General features: G+C 45.5%; 1 protein-coding gene across 4 annotated transcripts in view; it reads right to left on the bottom strand.

Annotated features, from left to right (window-relative positions):
- Window positions 1–22,020, bottom strand: part of LOC130295200 (alpha-1-antitrypsin-like) — a 32,580-nt gene extending 10,560 nt beyond the window's left edge. Inside the window, exons 1-2 of one of the 4 annotated variants that reach the window (XM_056545675.1) lie at window positions 21,918–22,020; window positions 19,085–19,158 (exon numbers count right to left, since the gene is read on the bottom strand). The gene's annotated coding sequence lies outside the window, so the exon portion shown is untranslated. Of the gene's footprint in view, window positions 1–8,642; window positions 8,820–9,436; window positions 9,483–9,605; window positions 9,625–19,084; window positions 19,159–21,917 lie in introns of those variants that run through there. The other 3 variants (XM_056545676.1, XM_056545677.1, XM_056545678.1) reach the window with 3 other exon arrangements.
- Window positions 22,021–22,396: the final 376 nt, after the last annotated feature.

Raw genomic sequence — 22,396 nt, 5'->3', positions numbered from 1 at the left:
GATTGATACACTCTCGATTTAGCACTAATCAGCCATCGCCGCAAGGCTCAGGCCTAACTCACTGCGAGAATAGCTGCGCAGGTCCTTCTCGGTTGACAGCCCAGGAACAAGAAAGAAAATAATGGCCACCGCTCCCTTATATGGGTAGGGGCGGGGTGAATCTGATTGGTCCGAATACCTGTCATTCACTCGTACATACGTCACAGGGACCTCCACAGGTCCTCAAGCAGAAATACCATAGAGTTCACCTAGTCACGTGACCCGCAGGTCCAGGTACGCTTAAGCGCAGGTAATTGACTATTTATTTACATTTATATAACTATATTTACATAAAACTTGCATAAGTTACTAGTTTACTAGATAGAGGTGACAAGGGGTAGACTATACAACATGGACCCCTACGTCCTAGGGACTCTGGCTATGGGGACCCATACACATAAAGGGACCGCATAGGATGCGGTACCGGGATACCACATCGGCACTGTGATATGTTGCCAATAAAGTTCTGTTTTCAAAAAATGTTCGTAGATAAGAGATAAGATGGAAAATAAATTATCTTACCGTTGGTCTTTAGGATATTTCGTTTTTGAGAGTAACATTGGGTGTTATACCTCACTTACTGCTGCTGTACAGTGTTAGTGGAGGACGGCAAGTTCAAGGATGCCCGTGTCGGGTCCTGCTGAGTAGCAGTGGAGCCAGGGCTGTCTTTAATTTTGATTGGACCCTGGGCTAGCAATAAGTAATGTAATGTAATGTACACAGTGACCTCACCATCAGAATAATGAGTACAGCTCTGGAGTATAATACAGGATATAACTCAGGATCAGTACAGGATAAGTAATGTAATGTATGTACACAGTGACCTCACCAGCAGAATAGTGAGTACAGCTCTGGAGTATAATACAGGATGTAATTAGGATCAGTACAGGGTAAGTAATGTAATGTATATACACAGTGACCTCACCAGCAGAATAGTGAGTACAGCTCTGAAGTATAATACAGGATATAACTCAGGATCAATACAGGATAAGTAATGTAATGTATGTACACAGTGACCCCCACCAGCAGAATAGTGAGTACAGCTCTGGAGTATAATACAGGATATAACTCAGGATCAGTACAGGATAAGTAATGTAATGTATGTATACAGTGACCTCACCAGCAGAATAGTGAGTACAGCTCTGGAGTATAATACAGGATATAACTCAGGATCAGTACAGGATAAGTAATGTAATGTATGTACACAGTGACCTCACCAGCAGAATAGTGAGTACAGCTCTGGAGTATAATACAGGATATAACTCAGGATCAGTACAGGTTAAGTAATGTAATGTATGTACATAGTGACCTCCCCAGCAGAATAGTGAGTACAGCTCTGGAGTATAATACAGGATATATGTTGTCTCTCTCCCTGCAGCGCCCCGGTCGGTCCCGCTGACCGGGAGCGCTGCACTGACATGGCCGTCGGGGATGCGATTCGCACAGCGGGAGGCGCCCGCTCGCAAATCGCATCCCAAGTCACTTACCCGTCCCGGTCCCCTGCTGTCATGTGCTGGCGCGCGCGGCTCCGCTCTCTAGGGCGCGCGCGCGCCAGCTCTCTGAGACTTAAAGGGCCAGTGCACCAATGATTGGTGCCTGGCCCAATTAGCTTAATTGGCTTACACCTGCTCCCTGGCTATATCTGCTCACTGCCCCTGCACTCCCTTGCCGGATCTTGTTGCCTTGTGCCAGTGAAAGCGTTTAGTGTTGTCCAAAGCCTGTGTTACCTGAACTCCTGCTATCCATCTTGACTACGAACCTTGCCGCCTGCCCCGACCTTCTGCTACGTCTGACCTTGCCTCTGCCTAGTCCTTCTGTCCCACGCCTTCTCAGCAGTCAGCGAGGTTGAGCCGTTGCTAGTGGATACGACCTGGTTGCTACTGCCGCAGCAAGACCATCCCGCTTTGCGGCGGGCTCTGGTGAACACCAGTAGCCTCTTAGAACCGGTCCACCAGCACGGTCCACGCCAATCCCTCGCTGACACAGAGGATCCACTACCTGTAAGCCGAATTGTGACAGTAGATCCGGCCATGGATCCCGCTGAGGTGCCGCTGCCAAGTCTCGCTGACCTTACCACGGTGGTCGCTCAGCAATCGCAGCAGATTGCCCAACAAGGACAGCAGCTGTCGCAGTTGACCGCCACGTTACAGCAACTTCTGCCTCTGCTACAGCAGCAACCATCTCCTCCGCCAGCTCCTGCACCTCCTCCGCAGCGAGTGGCCGCTCCTAGCCTTCGCTTGTCCCTGCCGGACAAATTTGATGGGGACTCTAGACTCTGCCGTGGATTTCTGTCTCAATGTTCCCTGCATATGGAGATGTTGTTGGACTTGTTTCCTACAGAACGGTCTAAGGTGGCGTTCGTAGTGAGCCTTCTTTCAGGAAAGGCCTTGTCTTGGGCCACACCGCTCTGGGACCGCAATGATCCTGCCACAGCCACAGTCCAGTCCTTCTTCGCTGAAGTCCGTAGTGTCTTCGAGGAACCAGCCCGAGCTTCTTCTGCCGAGACTGCCCTGCTGAACCTGGTCCAGGGTAATTCTTCAGTGGGCGAGTACGCCATCCAATTTCGTACTCTTGCTTCCGAATTATCATGGAATAACGAGGCTCTCTGCGCGACCTTTAAAAAAGGAGTATCCAGTAGCATCAAGGATGTGCTGGCCGCACGAAAGATTCCTGCCAACCTGCAAGAACTTATCCATTTGGCCACCCGCATTGACATGCGTTTTTCTGAGAGACATCAGGAGCTCCGCCAGGAAAAAGACTTAGATCTCTGGGCACCTCTCCCACAGCATCCTTTGCAGTCTACGCCTGGGCCTCCCGCCGAGGAGGCCATGCAAGTGGATCAGTCTCGCCTGACCCAGGAAGAGAGGAATCGCCGTAGGGAAGAAAATCTTTGTCTGTACTGTGCCAGTACCGAGCATTTCTTGGTGGATTGCCCTATTCGTCCTCCACGTCTGGGAAACGCACGCACGCACCCAGCTCACGTGGGTGTGGCGTCTCTTGGTTCAAAGTCTGCTTCTCCACGTCTCACGGTGCCCGTGCGGATTTCTCCTTCAGCCAACTCCTCCCTCTCAGCCGTGGCCTGCTTGGACTCTGGTGCCTCTGGGAATTTCATTTTGGAGTCTTTGGTGAATAAATTCTGCATCTCGGTGACCCGTCTCGTCAAGCCGCTCTACATTTCCGCGGTCAACGGAGTCAGATTGGATTGCACCGTGCGTTACCGCACAAAACCCCTCTTAATGTGCATTGGACCCCACCACGAAAGGATTGAATTTTTCGTCCTCCCCAACTGCACCTCTGAGGTCCTCCTCGGTCTGCCATGGCTCCAGCTTCATTCTCCCACCCTTGACTGGACCACCGGGGAGATCAAGAACTGGGACTCTGCTTGCCATAGGAAGTGCCTCTCCCCCCCTCCCAGTCCCGTCAGGCAAGCCTCAGTGCCTCCTCATGGCCCCCGTCCTGGTGACACACTGCCCCGTGCCAGGCTTCGCCCTCTGCCCTCCCTCCCCATTCCCACTCCTGCTGTACTGCCTGCCGTTGAGGAAACCCTCCATTCTTTCCCAGTGTCCTCGTCCCAGGTAAAGCAGTTATCGGACAAAAAAAGGGGGAGACCTAAGGGGGGGGGTACTGTTACGCCGAGCGCTCCGGGTCCCTGCTACTCCCCGGAGCGCTCACGGCGTCTCTCTACCTGCAGCGCCCCGGTCGGTCCCGCTGACCGGGAGCGCTGCACTGACATGGCCGTCGGGGATGCGATTCGCACAGCGGGACGCGCCCGCTCGCAAATCGCGTCCCAAGTCACTTACCCGTCCCGGTCCCCTGCTGTCATGTGCTGGCGCGCGCGGCTCCGCTCTCTAGGGCGCGCGCGCGCCAGCTCTCTGAGACTTAAAGGGCCAGTGCACCAATGATTGGTGCCTGGCCCAATTAGCCTAATTGGCTTCCACCTGCTCCCTAGCTATATCTGCTCACTGCCCCTGCACTCCCTTGCCGGATCTTGTTGCCTTGTGCCAGTGAAAGTGTTTAGTGTTGTCCAAAGCCTGTGTTACCTGAACTCCTGCTATCCATCTTGACTACGAACCTTGCCGCCTGCCCCGACCTTCTGCTACGTCTGACCTTGCCTCTGCCTAGTCCTTCTGTCCCACTCCTTCTCAGCAGTCAGCGAGGTTGAGCCCTTGCTAGTGGATACGACCTGGTTGCTATTGCCGCAGCAAGACCATCCCGCTTTGCGGCGGGCTCTGGTGAACACCAGTAGCCTCTTAGAACCGGTCCACCAGCACGGTCCACGCCAATCCCTCGCTGACACAGAGGATCCACTACCTGTAAGCCGAATCGTGACAATATAACTCAGGATCAGTACAGGTTAAGTAATGTAATGTATGTACACAGTGATCCCACCAGCAGAATAGTGAATGCAGCTCTGGAGTATAATTCAGGATGTGGATTTAACTCAGGATCAGTATATTAAGTATATATCATATAGGACAGTACATATTTTTTTTAATAGATGAGGAAGTGCCCTCGAATCACCCAAGTGCAAGAAAAAGTGCAAACGTGTTACACTAATCAAACGAGGAACAGAAGATGCGGTCTATCGGAAGCCCGATAGGAGAGAGGCCCCCCAACAAACCTTACCCTTTGCCTCCGGACCAAAAGGTACCTGCGAGGTTCCAGGTTCGATGTCCCTTTTCGCCGAAGCTACTAGGGGACCACAAATGCTCCCGGTATCCTCCTTGGCGTTAGCCAAGGTATCTGCCTGCAGAGCCAATAATGGTTGGTACCCTGCCAAAGCAGGAGTACCCGGGGTGTTTGCAGGGAGGTGCGGAACCTAAAGATCACACACACCTCCCCTAGAAGGCCAGGAGGGACACCCAGAAGGCTACAGGGCTACCGCATCCTGACAAATCCTGTGGACACACAACACGCAAAAAGTGACACAGTGAGACAAAAATAAATAAATAAATAAGTGAATGTGTGCAGATATACTGCCCGGACATCCGGCCGGATCTATAAATATTTCTCTGATACTAGCCAGAAGGCCCGGAATCAAGAGGTGAGTGCCACAAGGTGAAGAGATCATGGTGCCTGTGCTTCCACTCAGTGAGCTAATTCTCCCGGTGAGTTTCGGCACCTCGGGGGTCACCACTCCCCAAGGCACAAAAGTACCTCGGCTCTACCTCGCCTCATGGCGAGACCCGGCGGTAACAGGTCACATCGGGGCAGCCGTCAAGCTGATTCCTCAGAACCAGCCCCGGAAAGCCCTGGTACACCTGCCCCCTCCATGTACCCATCCCCACCAGCTCCACACCAGCGTAGTTGTCCACTGGCATGAAACTGATAAGAACAGATACTACACTTGATCTTAGCCAAAAGGGCGAGAAGAACCAAGCCTTATACATGTGAGGAGGGGATTATAAATGTGAGGGGATTATTATAATCCTCCCCTCACATGAATTTTTGAAGAAAATGAAGTATTTCTCACAGAAAAGGATTGCAGTAACATGTTTTGCTATACACATGTTTATTCCCTTTGTGCGTATTGGAACTTAACCAAAAAAGGGAGGAAAAAAAGCAAATTGGAAATAATGTCACCAAACTCCAAAAATGGGCTGGACAAGATTGAAAAAATATCTGAAATCAGTGGCTTCCTATAATCATCAACAAGCTTCTTACACCTCTCAACTGGAATGTTGGACCACTCTTCCTTTACAAACTGCTCCAGGTCACTCTTATTGGTCTCTCTTATCGTGATCTAGATCTGGACTCATTGCAGCCACTTCAGAACTCTCCAGCGCTTTGTTGTCATCCATTTCTGGGGGCTTTTTGATGTATGTTTGGGGTCATTGTCCTGCTGGAAGACCCAAGATCTCAGATACAAACCCAGCTTTCTGACACTGGGCTGTACAGTGCGGCCCAGAATCCGTTGGTAATCCTCAGATTTCATGATGTCTTGTACACATTCAAGGCCCCCAGTGCCAGAGGCAACAAAACAACCCAAAACATCATTGACCTCCACCATATTTCACTGTAGGTACTGTGTTCTTTACTGTGGCCTCATTCCGTTTTCGGTAAACAGTAGAATGATGAGCTTTACCAAAAAGCTCTATCTTGGTCTCATCTGTCCACAAGACGTTTTCCCAGAAGGATTTTGGTTACTCAAGTTCATTTTGGCAAAATGTAGTCTTTCTTTTTTATGTCTCTGTGTCAGCAGTGGGGTCCTCCTGGGTCTCTTCCATAGTGGGGTCCTCCTGGGTCTCCTCCATAGTGGGGTCCTCCTGGGTCTCCTCCACAGTGGGGTCCTCCTGGGTCTCCTGCCATAGCATTTCATTTAATTTCATTTAAATGTCGACGGATAGTTCGCGCTGACACTGATGCTCCCTGAGCCTGCAGGACAACTTGAAATCTTTGGAACTTGTTTGGGGCTGCTTATCCACCATCCGGACTATCCTGCATTGACACCTTTCATCAATTTTCTCTTCCGTTCATGCCCAGGGAGATTAGCTACAGTGCCATGGGTTGCAAAGTTCTTGATAATGTTGCGCACTATGGACAATAGCAAATCTAGATCTCTGGAGATGGATCCACGAGAGCAACAACCCAAGATAGTTGATATTTTTCCACAATTTCTATACATGTGAGGAGGGGATTATCAGATTATACATGTGAGGGGGAGATGATACATACATGGCCATGCTAATTTGCATAATTAATTATAAATGCGTAACAGCACAGGATACACATATGTGGGGGAAATTTCGTCCTATTCTGACCCCTATGACTTTTTTATTTCTCCTTATACAGGCCTGTATGAGGGCTCATTTTTTTGTGCCCTGATCTGTAGTTTTTAACAGGATAATTTTTGTTTTGATGGGACTTTTTGATCGCCTTTTTTTTAAATTAAATTCAAGAGTTGCAGTTAGTTACCAACTACAACTCCCAGCATGACCTGATACAGCCTGTGGCATAGTAGCTGCCTCAAAAAAAAACTACAACTCCCAGCATGTTGGACGATATAGTAGTATATAGTATACTTCAGTGTTTCCCAACCAGGGGTGCCTCCTGCTGTTGCAAAAATACAACTCCTGGCATGGTGGACTATATAGTAGTATGTAGTATAGTTCAGTGTTTCACAACCAGGGGTGCCTCCAGCTGGCTGTCCGGGCATGCTGAGAGTTGTAGTGTGGTGTCCCGGTACCGTATTGCATCCTGTACATAGTGTAGAGGTCCCCAAAGTCAGAGTAACTACGTTCAGGTAGGGTTCCTCAGGTGGGACAGCCCCTAGTCGCCTCTACTTAAGTTTAACTTGTATATTAATAAATGTATATATTAGTAATTCTATCTATATTATATAGGAATGTATAGTACTTACCTTGTTCAGCGTCGCAGGACCTTCGGTCATGTGACCAAGTTTGTAACCTCTATGGTATGTTGCAGGACCTTAGGAGGTCCTTGGGTCACGTGTTACCCAGCATTCACTGTAATGGTGATTGACATCCGTATGGACCAATTAGCGTTAGTCCAGCCCCTGCCCATATAAGGGAGCTGCGTCCAATTATCGCTCTCTTGGGTTGTTGCTCTCGTGGATGCCGGACTAACAGGACGGTGTGCTACGCAACTTTCAACGACACGCTAGGCCTCAAAACCTACGGCCTCAGCAGAACCAAAAATCGTGCTAATAATTGCCTGACTATTGGATTGCAACTAATTCTCTAAATCCAGTGGAGCAGTGCAATAGTCTAGAGACTGTTAAAGCTAAAGTCCCAACCATTGTCAATCTCCAAAAGGAAGCTGTATTGATGAGAGACTGTTATGTTAATGAAGTGTACAGAAAATCTTCAGTAAAGTTAACGCTGTTTGCAGAAGCTTTCCAGTTGTGGACAATCCATTATTACTATCTACTTAAACTCAGTATCATCTACCTTCCTATCATTCCTGGGAAGGGCGGCGGTAGGAAAAGCTTTATTGAGGAGCCCTCACCCTGGCGTCACGAATAGCAAGGGTTAACAAACACCCTTTATTACCTGCACAGCTACACTCACCATACCCTACACCCCCCAAGCTACCACAGTTGTTTTACAACAGCTGGAGGCACTCTGGTTGGGAAAATCTGGTATAGGTTATGGCGTAACATTCTGAGAGTTGGAGGATTGGTTGGATAAATACCAGCCATTGCATTGCCGTCATTTTTACTGTAAACATACCGACAGGGTGGGCAAAATATCAGCCAGTTGGCAACCCTAATCACCCTCCATGCCAGTGTGCCTCCCAACAGTATGCCTCCAGCTGTTGCAAAACTACAACTTCCAGCATGCCTGGACAGCAATAGCATGCTGAGAGTTGTAGTTTTGCAACAGCTGGAGAGCCACTTTGTTTGGAAACATCACCATAGAACAGCAGTCTTCAAACTGTGAACCTCCAGCTGTTGCGAAACTACAACACTTAGCATGCTCGGACAGCCAATAGCATGTTGGGAGTAGTAATTTGGCAACAGCTGGAGGCACCCTGGTTGGGAAACATTGTTCCATGCCCTTAGTAACACCTGTGCACACAATGACCTGATTGCATAAGACAAAGAATTGTCCATCCAAGCCAATGTGTAACCAGCCACCTACTCTGTATTTGCAGTGATGAGGACGCAGTTTGTAGGGGCCTTGACCCTTTAGATAACCTGTACTTGGACTGAGCCTTCAGAAAAAACAAATATCAGATTTAATGAATGATCCAAGGAGATTCACACCACAGAGTAATCAAGTGAGTAAGGGAGGAAAGCCATATGGTGATAGATTGAGGGACTCGGAGCAACAAGCTGCGTAACCTAACTGGGCAAGAGTTGGGCAAGAACCTTTTAACTAGTTGAAGGAAAGCCTTAAAGGGGTACTCTGGTGGGAAAAAAAATTAAATTCAACTGGTGCCAGAAAATTAAACAGATTTGTTAATTAATTCTATCTAAAAATCTTAATTCTTCCAGTACTTATCAGCTGCTGTATGCTCCAGATGAAGTTGTGTGGTTCTTTTCTATCTGACCACAGTGCTCTCTGCTGACACCTCTGTCCATGTCAGGAACTGTCCAGAGCAGGATATGTTTGCTATGGGGATTTGCTCCTACTTTGGACAGTTCCTGACATGGACAGATGTGTCAGCAGAGAGCACTGTGGTCAGACTGGAAAGAACTTCACAACTTCCTCTGGAGCATACAGCAGCTGATAAGTACTGGAAGGATTAAGATTTTTTCAAATAGAAGTAATTTACAAATCTGTTTAACTTTCTGGCACCAGTTGAATTGAAAACCTTTTTTCCACCAGAGTACCCCTTTAAGGCTTTCCATCAACTAGTTAAAAGATTCTTGCCCAACTCTTGCCCAGTTCCTGACAGAGGTGTCAGCATTATGGCGGAAATTTATCAAAACCTGTGCCAAGGAAAAGTTGACCAGTTGCCCATAGCAACCTATCAGATCGCCTTCATTTTTCACAGAAGTGATCTGATTGGTTGCCATGGGCAACTGGTCAACTTTTCCTTGGCACAGGTTTTGATAAATTCCCCCCATAATATGATTTTTTTTAAAGTACAACTTGTACCACAAAAATAACTTCTAATACAATTTAGTCAGTGGACAAATAAAAAAGTTATTGGGAGGGGGGGGATTTATCAAAATGTGTCCCCAGGGAAAGTTGCTGAGTTGCCCATAGCAACCAATCAGATCGCTTCTTTCATTTATAAAGAGGCCTCTGAGAAATGAAAGAAGCGATCTGATTGGTTGCTATGGGCAACTCAGCAACTTTCCCTCTGGACAGGTTTTGATAAATCTCCCCCACGGTTCTTAGAAAATGTAAACCACAAATCAAAATCCAAAGGGTTGTGAAGGGTTTAAAGGGGTACTCCGCCCCTGGACATCTTATCGCGGGGGTTCCGCCGCTCCCTGCTGCACCCGGCGTTCGTTTCGAGCGTCGGCTGCAGCGCCGCAGGCTCGTGATGTCACAGTCACACCCCTTAATGCAAGTCTATGAGAGACCCCCAAGCGGGACGTGGCTGTGACGTCACGAGCCTCTGCCCTGCATCGCCAGTCATCTGGCATGGAGCGAAGTTCGTTCTGTGCATCGGATGTCTGGGGTACTGGGGTGGCGGGACCCCCGCGATCAGACGTCCTATCCCCTATCCTTTGTGTACCTCTTTAAGGCAGTCTATGGTTTACTGCACTATTTGGACCAGCAATCCTACGCACAATTAATTGGAACCAAATAAGAAGATATATTCCCATACTACATTTTTATGCTACAATACGTCTGATTTGCTCTAATAGCAAAGATCTATATGCACAACAAAATGTGGACCCAACCTGAAATAGTTAAAATATACACAATAAGATCCCCCAATACAGAAAACTTACATGACCTCTAGAAGCACCAAGGTTCAAATGTGCAGCCCCAGCTTATGCAACACGAGCCTCAAAAATCATCATCCAATACATAAAGTCTAAACCTACACAGACAAGCCAGGCTACAAAGGTCACCAGGATCGTGACACCCAGACCAAATGCATCATCTAAATTACACCAAATATACAAAAAGAAGGTTGCAACAGCACTCGGGGAAAAAATGGAGGCTTTTAGTGCACTTTTTGATCAAAACATGTCCCCCATCCACCACGCGGTGGTGGCCCTTACTTCCGATGAGACCTTAACACACTCATTCCACTCACCTTTGCTTCCCCCCATTCAGGGCTCAAGTCCTGCAGGAACTCATGGGAACGGAGTTTCTGCACTTTTTCCACAGCAGGAACACAAAGTTCCCATTAGTAGGAGTCCTGCAGGACACGCCCTTAAAGGGGTACTCCACCCCCAGACATCTTATCCCCTATCGAAAGTATAGGGGATAAGATGTCTGATCGCAGGGGTACCGCTGCTGGGGACCCCCGCAATATAGCACGCAGCACCCCACACATCCGGTGATGCAGGCCAGAGACTAGTGATGTCCCAGTAATGCCCACTCAATACAAGTTTATGGGAGGGGCCTTGACGTCACGAGCCTCCGGCGCTGCACCCAATGCTCTAAACGAACGCTGGGTGCAGCAGGGAGATCGTGGGGGTCTTCAGCAGCGGGACCCCGGGATCCCATATCCTTTGGATAGGGTATAAGATGTCTAGCACCCCTTTAAGTGGAAATCTTCGGTGAGTTCCCACACTTTTTTTTCCAGGACTTGACCCCAACCCCCCCCCCCCCCCCCCCCCCCCGAGAGACAAAAAAAAAACATTCAGCCAAGCAATGTGGACAGGCTGTCCGACAACTTTCTAATGCAAAGAACAACCAATCAGATTACATTATCCTTAAAGGGGTACTCAGCTGAAAAACATTTATTTTAAATCAACTGGTGCCAGAAAGTTAACCAGATTTGTAAATTACTTCTATTCAAAAATCTTAACCCTTCCAGTACTTATCAGCTGCTGTATGCTCCAGAGGAAGTTTTTTTTCCCTTTGAATTTCTTTTCTGTCTGACCACAGTGCTCTCTGCTGATGCCTCTGTCCATGTCAGGAACTGTCCAAAGTAGGAGCAAATCCCCCACAGCAAACATATCCTGCTCTGGACAGTTCCTGATATGAACAGAGGTGTCAGCAGAGAGCACTGTGGTCAGACAGAAAATACATTCAAAGAGAAAAGAACTTCCTCTGGAGCATAAGTACTAGAAGGGTTAAGATTTTTGAATAGAAGTAATTTACAAATCTCTCACTCACTCACATTTACAAATCCAATCACTTTCTGGCATCAGCTGAATTAAACAAAAACAATTTTCCAGCAGAGTACTCTTTAACAAAAATAGCAATCTGATTGGTTGCTATCTGTAACATGTCACATTTTCCTCGGCACAGGTTTTGATGAATTCCTCCCTTCCCCTCTGTAACTAGACTGTAATGGCCCGGACAGGGGATTGGAGGTGGATCCACTGGACCAGAGGAGGGATGGCGTGGGCCGTACCCAGGGAACGGAATCTAAGGAGCTACTGGTCTTCACCAGAGCCCGCCGCAAAGCGGGATGGTCTTGCTGCAGCAGGTAGCCCCCAGGTCGTTCCACCAGATAGCGACTCAACCCCTCTGGTTGCGCGGTACAGGAGGAACAGGCAGAAGCGTAGTCAGACGTAGCAAAGGTCAGGGCAGGCGGCACAGGATCAGAAGCGGTAGTCACTAGCAACAGGTCTAGGCAGGCAGCACGGGTTCAGAGGCGGGGGTCACGGGCAAGGGTCGGCAACAGGCAGGGAACACTTTAATAACAGGGAACGCTTTCTCTTGGAACGAGGCACAAAGATCCGGCAAGGGCAGGAAGGGGCAGGAACCATTTATAGGAGACTTTGGGCCAGGCACCAATTAATGGTGCGCTGGCCCTTTAAATTTCATGAAGCCGGCGCGCGCGCGCCCTAGAGAGCGGGGCCGCGCGGGCCAGGACACAGAGGGGAGACGAGGAGCCGCAGAAGGTAGGGGATAGTGTCAGGATGCTGCGTGTGAGCGGGGACCTCCCGCCACGCTAACCGCATCCCCGTCGGGGATCACTCTGCGCTCCCGGTCAGCGTGCACAACTTGTCCTCTACATGGGGTTTGATCAATCTCCCCCAATGCCCTTCAGGCAGACAAGAACAAGGTGAAGATGTTTGATGGTAAAGCATAGTGTCACATTTGGTAAAAACCAAACCATATAAGTGGAAACTCCTCATACCATCTGTCAAGCACTAGGGGGAGAAGGGGATGATTTGGGCTTGTTTTGTGGCCACAGTACTTGGGCACTTTATAGTCAGTGGGGGACATTTCCTAATCTAGTCTATTCTGGGTATGCTTATAGACCAGCGTATGTGGTCGTCTCCTGTCTATTGTGCTCCTAATTTATCAAAGGTCTCACAGCCCTTGATAAATTCTGTGCTCAGACTTCAGGGTCTACAGCTTAAACTGCATTTAGACCTGCTCCAACATGGTCTGACATTTCAGCGTATTTTGGGCAGATGCGACTTGTCGCACAAAAGTCGCACTTGATAAATTCAGCACCAATGCATTTTCCAATGCATTTCCGTCTAAAATAGACCAGAATGCATCATGTTCTAAAAATCCTCTACAGCAAAAGTCGCAGAAAAGTCGCACATATTTAGACTGCGACTTTCTGTGCGACAAATTTAGACAGGAAAAAACAGTCTAAATCGTTTGATAAATCTCCCCCACTGAGTCCACTAAGTATTCTAGAGTCAAATGTGACAGGATAAATAATGTAATGTATGTACACAGTGACCCCACCAGCAGAATAGTGAGTACAGCTCTGGAGTATAATACAGGATATAACTCAGGATCAGTACAGGATGAGTAATGTAATGTATGTACACAGTGACCTGACCAGCAGAATAGTGAGTACAGCTCTGGAGTATAATACAGGATATAACTCAGGATCAGTACAGGATAAGTAATGTAATGTATGGACACAGTGACCTCACCAGCAGAATAGAGAGTACAGCTCTGGAGTATAATACAGGATATAACTCAGGATCAGTACAGGATAAGTAATGTAATGTATGTACACAGTGACCCCACCAGCAGAATAGTGAGTACAGCTCTGGAGTATAATACAGGATATAACTCAGGATCAGTACAGGATAAGTAATGTAATGTATGGACACAGTGACCTCACCAGCAGAATAGAGAGTACAGCTCTGGAGTATAATACAGGATATAACTCAGGATCAGTACAGGATAAGTAATGTAATGTATGTACACAGTGACCCCACCAGCAGAATAGTGAGTACAGCTCTGGAGTATAATACAGGATATAACTCAGGATCAGTACAGGATAAGTAATGTAATGTATGTACACAGTGACCCCACCAGCAGAATAGTGAGTACAGCTCTGGAGTATAATACAGGATATAACTCAGGATCAGTACAGGATAAGTAATGTAATGTATGGACACAGTGACCTCACCAGCAGAATAGTGAGTACAGCTCTGGAGTATAATACAGGATATAACTCAGGATCAGTACAGGATAAATAATGTAATGTATGTACACAGTGACCTCACCAGCAGAATAGTGAGTACAGATCTGGAGTATAATACAGGATATAACTCAGGATCAGTACAGGATAAGTAATGTAATGTATGTACACAGTGACCTCACCAGCAGAATAGTGAGTACAGCTCTGGAGTATAATACAGGATATAACTCAGGATCAGTACAGGATAAGTAATGTAATGTATGTACATACACAGTGACCTCACCAGCAGAATAGTGAGTACAGCTCTGGAGTATAATACAGGATATAACTCAGGATCAGTACAGGATAAGTAATGTAATGTATGTACATACACAGTGACCTCACCAGCAGAATAGAGAGTACAGCTCTGGAGTATAATACAGGATATAACTCAGGATCAGTACAGGATAAGTAATGTAATGTATGTACATACACAGTGACCTCACCAGCAGAATAGTGAGTACAGCTCTGGATTATAATACAGGATATAACTCAGGATTAGTACAGGATAAGTAATGTAATGTATGTACACAGTGACCCCACCAGCAGAATAGTGAGTACAGCTCTGGGGTATAATACAGGATATAACTCAGGATCAGTACAGGATAAGTTATGTAATGTATGTACACAGTGACCTCACCAGCAGAATAGTGAGTACAGCTCTGGAGTATAATACAGGATATAACTCAGGATCAGCACAGGATAAGTAATGTAATGTATGTACACAGTGACCTCACCAGCAGAATAGTGAGTACAGCTCTGGGGTATAATATAGGATATAAATCAGGATCAGTACAGTATGATATCGAATATTTGTACACAGTAAATTTGCTGTTCATGTCATCTTTATCTGTATGAACTGTAACCTATGGTTCAGAGTTGAACAGACATTTTTAAGAGGACCTGACGTCTCCAATCACAGGACAAACGATTTGGGCTCATAAAGTGCAGCAATGTCTGTCTGTCACTCTATAACAGTCTAATTCTACCACTGATAACACCTTACAACTCGGTCTGTAAACCCTGCGCCCCCATCCCCCCCACTCCTCCGCGCTTACACGACCGTTTCCAATCTCGCGCACTCTACAAATGGCGTCTGGGGAGGAATATACCGACAGGTTACACAGTTTCAGGAGTCTCTGTTGAGCTTCGTAAAGTTTTGTTGCTCAGCTGTTCTCGTGTTAATAGGAAGCAGGTGGCACTAATACCGCTCTAATGTCACAGCAGGTTTTCATTAACCGTATTGCGGGCGGAATCTTATTTCACCTCTCGGAGAAAGAGAAGAAAATGGAACTGGAGACAGAGGGAGAGACATACACAAGGGGGTCTGCGCAGGCAACTGGGGTGTCTGAAATAACCATCGCACTAACTCTCCCCATTACGGGGGATGGATGGGCTCGTAATAAGCAACGTTCTCTGCAAATGTGTTTCTCTATCCAAAGAGCATATGGCCATTATTGTTGTAGGCCCCTCCCTCCACACGCATAGAATATAATAGCGACTAACATAATTAAAGGGGTACTCCACTGGAAAACATTTTTATTTAAATCAACTGGTGCCAGAAAGTTATGCAGATTTCTAAATTATTTCTATTAAAAAAATCTTAAGCCTTCCAGTACTTATCAGCTGCTGTATGCTCCAGAGGAAGTTCTTTTCTTTTTTAATTTACTTTCTGTCTGACCACAGTGCTCTCTGCTGACACCTCTGTTCATGTCAGGAACTGTCCAGAGCAGGAGAGGTTTGCTATGGGGATTTGCTCCCTTTCTGAGCAGTTCCCAAAATGGACAGAGGTGTCAGCAGAGAGCCCCGCGATCAGACATCATATCCCCTATCCTTTGTATAGGGGATAAGATGTCTAGGGGTGGAGTACCTCTTTAAAGCACTTATAAACACCATATAAGTTTGTGCTATGCTCGGAGTTGTAGTTTTGCAACAGCTGGAGGGCCACAATTTGAAGACTACTGGTATAAGGGAAAGCAAAAAATATAGAGGGTGCTACAAGAGTATATAGCGCACTGTTGTGATGTCCACTGCTGGCTGCCGGGGAGCTTCATTAGGCTTCAGTGGCTGCCAGGACTCTAATACTGATACAGTCTGTGTATGGCAGGCTGCATCAATAGAGTGCAGATCTAATGGATCAATGCAATACACAGGTGCTACATTGATCTGTTTGAGCAATTAGATGACTGATCATAAAGTACAAGTCCCATTGGAGGACTAAAAGAGTGTAAAGAAAAAAAAAGACCTCATATTTTTAAACAAAAAAGTATTCTTGTCTTTTTTATTATTACTTCTATGGGATTCCGCACTCCCGTTGACACCTCGGAATTTCCCCTTGCAGAATTCCGCAAGCGGAAATTCTGAAGTGTCAATGGGAGTGCGGAATCCTATAGAAGTGTATTGGGATTTCATTTGAGGTGGAATTCTGCAAGTGGAATTCTGCTGGCGGAAATTCCACTGTGTGAATTGACCCTAAATCAGAAAAAAGGTTCCATCTACACAAAAAATGGTATTAATAAAAAACTGCTGATCACAGTGCAAAAAAAGAGCCCTCTTAGAATGTCTCCCCCATTCCATGTCCCCTCATTCTATGTCCCCTTCATTCCATGTCCCTCATTCAATACCCTCTTAATTCCTTGTCCCCTCTTTCCACGTCCCCTTCATTCCACGTCCCCTTCATTCCATGTCCCCTTCATTCCATGTCCCCTCATTCCATATCCCTTCATTCCATGTCCCCTCATTCCATGTCCCCTTCATTCCATGTCCCCTTCATTCCATGTCCCCTCATTCCATGTCTTCTCATTCCATGTCCCCTTCATTCCATGTCCCCTCATTCCATGTCCCCTTCATTCCATGTCCCCTCATTCCATGTCCCCTTCATTCCATGTCCCCTTCATTCCATGTCCCTTCATTCCATGTCCCCTTCATTCCACATCCCCTTCATTCCATGTCCCCTTCATTCCATGTCCCCTTCATTCCATGTCCTCTCATTCCATGTCCCCTTCATTCCATGTCCTCTCATTCCATGTCCTCTCATTCCACGTCCCCTTCATTCCACGTCCCCTTCATTCCATGTCCTCTCATTCCATGTCCCCTTCATTCCATGTCCTCTCATTCCATGTCCCCTTCATTCCATGTCCCCTTCATTCCACGTCCCCTTCATTCCATGTCCCCTTCATTCCATGTCCCCTTCATTCCATGTCCCTTCATTCCATGTCCCCTTCATTCCATGTCCCCTCATTCCATGTCCCCTCATTCCATGTCCCCTCATTTCATGTCCCCTTCATTCCATGTCCCTCATTCCATGTCCCCTTCATTCCATGTCCCCTCATTCCATATCCCCTTCATTCCATATCCCCTTCATTCCATGTCCCCTTCATTCCATGTCCCCTTCATTCCATGTCCCCTCATTCCATGTCCCCTTCATTCCATGTCCCTCATTCCATATCCCCTCATTCCATGTCCCCTTCATTCCATGTCCCCTCATTCAATGTCCCCTTCATTCCACATCCCTTTCATCCCATGTCTCCTCATTCCATGTCCCCTCATTCCATGTCCCCTCATTCAATGTCCCCTCATTCCATGTGCTCTTCATTCCATGTCCCCTTCATTTCCATATATGGAAAACTTTTTTTTATAAATTACTTCTATAAAAATTTTTTTTATACTTCTAGTACTTATTAGCTGCTGAATACTAGTGTTGCTCGCGAATATTCGCAATGCGAATTTTATTCGAGCATATCGCATATTCGCGAATTCGCGAATATTCGCAAATATAGCATAATATATTCGTAATTACGAATATTCGTTTTTTTTTTGTTTTTTGTTTTTTCGTTTATGTAAATTTTGTGTATGCAAAATTTCACATATGTTAAGTTTCGCACTCGCGAATTTTCGCATATACGAAAATAAAACGAGAATATTACTTATATGCGAATATTCGCGAATATATGACGAATATTCGTCCATATATTCACGAATATTCGCGAATTCGAATATGGCCTATGCCGCTCAACACTACTGAATACTAGTGTTGTTCGCGAATATTCGCATATATAGCGCTATATATTCATAATTACGAATATTGTTGTTGTTGTTGTTGTTTTTTTTCACAGTACACATCACAGTGATCATCCCTCTCTGCTTCCAGCTTGTGTGGTGTAAAGAGGACTCTAATACTACTGTGTGAGACTGGTGTGCGAATTGTCGCATATGCGAAAATTTGCATATGCTAATTTCCGCATATGCGAATTTACGCTTATGCTAAACTTGGTTTGTTAATTTTCACATATGCTAATTTGCGCATACGCAAATTTTCACATATGCGAAAATACAACGCGAATATTACGAATGTGCGAATTTAGCGAATATATGATGAATATTCGTCCATATATTTGCAAAATATCGCGAATTCGAATATGGCCAATGCCGCTCAACACTACTCTGGACAGTTCTTAGAATGGACAGAGGTGTCAGCAGAGAGCACTGTGCTCGTGATGTCAGCAGAGAGCTCTGTGTTCCAAAAAGAAAATCATTTCCTATGTAGTTTTCAGCAGCTAATAAGTACTGGAAGGATTAAGATTTTTTAATAGAAGTAATTTACAAATCTGTTTAACTTTCTGGCACCAGTTGATTAAAAAAAAAAATTGTTTTCCACCGGAGTACCCCTTTAAATGGTCACAGAGTAGTTTTAGAGACTTTTCGGTGGTTTTGTGCCTTTTTTTGCGCCTTTTCACAAAAAGGCACAGTTCATAAAACCCTTCCGTATCATGTGTATTGCCAAAATCAGTGGATTGCAAGTCAAAATCATCAGAAATGTGTAAACCAAAAGGTGCAAAAAAGGCACTTGCGCCTTTTCTGCGCCTTTTGTAGACACAAAAACAGTCTAAAGACAATGATAAATGTCGGCCTATAACCATTATACAGAGGAGAGGACTCTACGTGTTTACTGTGCGAGGAGGACGCAGCCTTGACCATTGTTGCGACACGATAGAAAAGTCAAATATGATGTCCACATGTGAACCTTGCCCCTAAATCCCCATTGATCCGGTTGTGTTACCTTTGCGGGGGAGTAATCCTTTTTACTATTAGAAATCATTCAATCTCCCTCAGCCTCCTAGGGTTGTATTCACACTGCAAAAAAAAAAAAAAAAAATTAACAAAATATGTGAATAAGCCTATTGGCTCTAATTTACTAAGAGTGTTGTGTAGGTCTCTTTGTGGGTTTTATTTCCATACAAATATTTTGCCATTGTATTTACTAAGGTTTCCCAACGTTTTGCTTTTTTGTACACCTGCTCTGATCTGTCGGGTTCACCACATTTTCTGCAGAAACCTTAGTAAATATGTTGGGATTTTTTTTAATTGTTGGGGACACAACCTTTTTTTGGTGGCCATGCCCCCATTTTCCTGGCGGTGGGCCATGCCCCTTTTTTGGGGTTTTCTGAGTAAAATGGAGAGTTGTCCTCCACTGCCTGCTCTCCTCCAATCAGACGCAGCCATTCCCATACGAAGATCCAGAGGTCTCTTGTATAGATGACAAACGTCCAGAATTTATTCCAATAAAAGAGTCTTACTTCCAGTTACGCATTTCAGTGGCCTGTCCTCTTTCCTCAGATTGGAGGAAAGGGATCTGAGGAAGGGGCGACAGGTCCCTGAAACACGTAATTGGATAGAAGATTTTCTATTGGAATAAATTCTGTCTATTTGTCATCTATACAAGAGACCCCTGGATCTTCGTATGGGAATCGCTGCACCTGTATTCAAAGGGTTATTTTTGTTGTTTTTTCAATTACGAAAATAGTAAAGGTTATGGATCCTTTCCCTCTGTGACCCTTGACCTGAGCAACTTGTTCCCTGCACTACTACTACCCCTGGCAATTTTTACTTGTGCACTTTTATTCTTTCCTTCTTGCTTTTTAATCACCAAAACACTTTTTTTTTCTTTTTCTTCTACACATGGGGGCTTGTTTTTTGCGGGACCAATTGTGCTTTGTAATGATTTCATTTTTCCATAACATACTCAAAAAAAAAAAAATATATATATATATATATATATAAATATATATATATATATAAATATATATATATATATATATATATATATATATATATATATGTAATTGAAAAAATCATTAGAATTTTGCTACTTTGGCGGCTTCTTTTTTTTTTGTTGCTCCGTAATCTGTAGTTCTTATTGTTGCCATTTTGGTATTGCTATTTGATTTCATAGCTTTTTATTACATTTTTTTCTAGGATGTGAAGCGATAAAAAAAAACTGCAATTCTGGTGTATGGCATTTCCTTACATTTACGCCATTTCTTGTGCGGTTTTGTTAATGTTATATTTTACTACTTCGGACATTCGAACATTCCTGCGAGAGATACCTATCCAGAGATACCAATTATGTTTATGGTTTTGTTTTTTGTTTTTCTTGGGGGGTGTGTTTTTTTTATTTTTATATATTTTTTTCATTTACACATTTTATTTATTTATTCATTTTTTTTGAAAAATGTGAAAAGGGGGTATTTGAAATTTTATTAAAGAAGGGGTTAATTTATATAGGGGGTTAAAACCATTTTTTTTTTTCAATTTATTTATTTTATACCTTATTAATCCCCATAGGGGTTGCTCGTACAGATCAGTGCATCAGTTGATCCATGAACTCTGCCCTCTGTTGGTAGAGCCTGCCACAGACAGGCTTTATCTATAGGAGCAGATCGGACCATCTGCAACACAAATGATAACTTTAACATACCGGTTGGAAAACATTGTCTTTAACAGTTTTTCCCGAACAGGGTGTCTCCAGCTGTTGCAAAACTGCAACTCCCAGCATGCCCGGACAGCCGTTGGCTGTCCGGACATGCTGGGAGTTGTAGTTTTGCAACAGCTGGTGGCACCTTGATTGAGAAACACGGGTCTATAATATATCAGCAGCAGAGTCAATATCTCTACCGAACAGCAGATGGCAGTCTAAGGTGCACAAATCGTAACGCAGTGTAAATTTATAGTGGAATTGTGATGATGTCATACACGAGCGCGCTGCCATTCAACCACTGAATTTTCACTCTCTTAGCTGTTTGTCACAATGTAAAACAGTAAACGGAATATGTTGCTAATCTGACACAGGCTTCACCCTACTGTCTGGTTTTGAAGTGTATTAAATAGTCTTGGATGCCTTTATTATAACCTATAAGAGTGGAACCAGTGACATCAGGCTTGGCATGATGATGTCACCAGAAGCTTGGCTCCACAGCTGTGTATGCTTCCATGCATGCTGAGGGTTGTACTTTAAGGGGTACTCCGGGGAACGCAATCCATAGCCCATATTCTTTCCCTCTCATTAACCTACTTAATTGTCTTAATATCATTCATTAGCTATATAGAGCAGTTTCCCCTCTTTCAGCTGTCACTTACTTGCATGAAGTGAGGAAGCGACATCATCCAGCCATCCACTCTGACTCTGTCCAAATCCCTCTCTGAAAGCAGCCCCCAGCCTCTTGAGAGACACAGACCATGTGGTTTCTGCCCTGCACTGATAAACCATGCTTCCTTTAGTGCTGAGAACCGGGAGGTGTGTGCAGCCTTAGCCAATCAGACACTGAACCTCTCTCCTCTCTGCTGCTCAGAGCAGGAGGGTGGGGGCTGCTATCATAGAGTGAGCTAGCTGGCTGGTACAGCAGAGGTGCAATGATTGCTGGGAGATGTAGGCGATCTGGGGGTGGCAAAGAATATCAAGCAGCCAAAGAAGACAACAGGGACCACAGGAGCCATGCATATCAGACAGGATGATTTACAGATAATATATCCAGGTAGTGTGGTGGCTATGGAGTTTTTTTTTTTTTTTTTAGAATGGCGAATGGCAACGCAGGAGCTGTCAACCACTCACTCACATAAGCTGCAGGCCTGAAGAAGAAGACTTGCTCCATTCAGTGTGGCTCCAGTACAATGGCAAAACCTGTGCAAAGGAAAAGTTGCCCAGTTGCCCATAGCAACCAATCAGATCGCTTCTTTCATTTTGCAGAGGCCTTGTTAAAAGTGAAAGAAGCGAGCTGATTGGTTGCTATGGGCAACTGGGCAACTTTTCCTCTGCACAGGTTTTGATAAATCTCCCCCAATGTCATTGTACATCTACCACAGTCATGTACCTACATTCCGATTTATATTATTCCTAATGTCCAACATCCGCACCTATTCATCCGGTGTAGGATGCCATTATGGTACTTGTGGTTTGTTGCAGGCATCCTCCATATTTATGCTGGGGATTGCCCATAGCAACGTACCACAAAAGCAGGATCTGCCCCCCATCAAAAATGCATATCGACCTTTGGGGTTAGCATCTCCTGCCATGTGAGGCCACACCTTCGTAATG

Source organism: Hyla sarda, chromosome 11 (assembly GCF_029499605.1).
Source record: "Hyla sarda isolate aHylSar1 chromosome 11, aHylSar1.hap1, whole genome shotgun sequence".
In the NCBI taxonomy this organism is placed as follows: Eukaryota; Metazoa; Chordata; class Amphibia; order Anura; family Hylidae; genus Hyla; species Hyla sarda.
The sequence above is the reverse complement of the archived record's forward strand: the minus strand, read 5'-3'. Positions and strand labels throughout refer to the sequence as shown.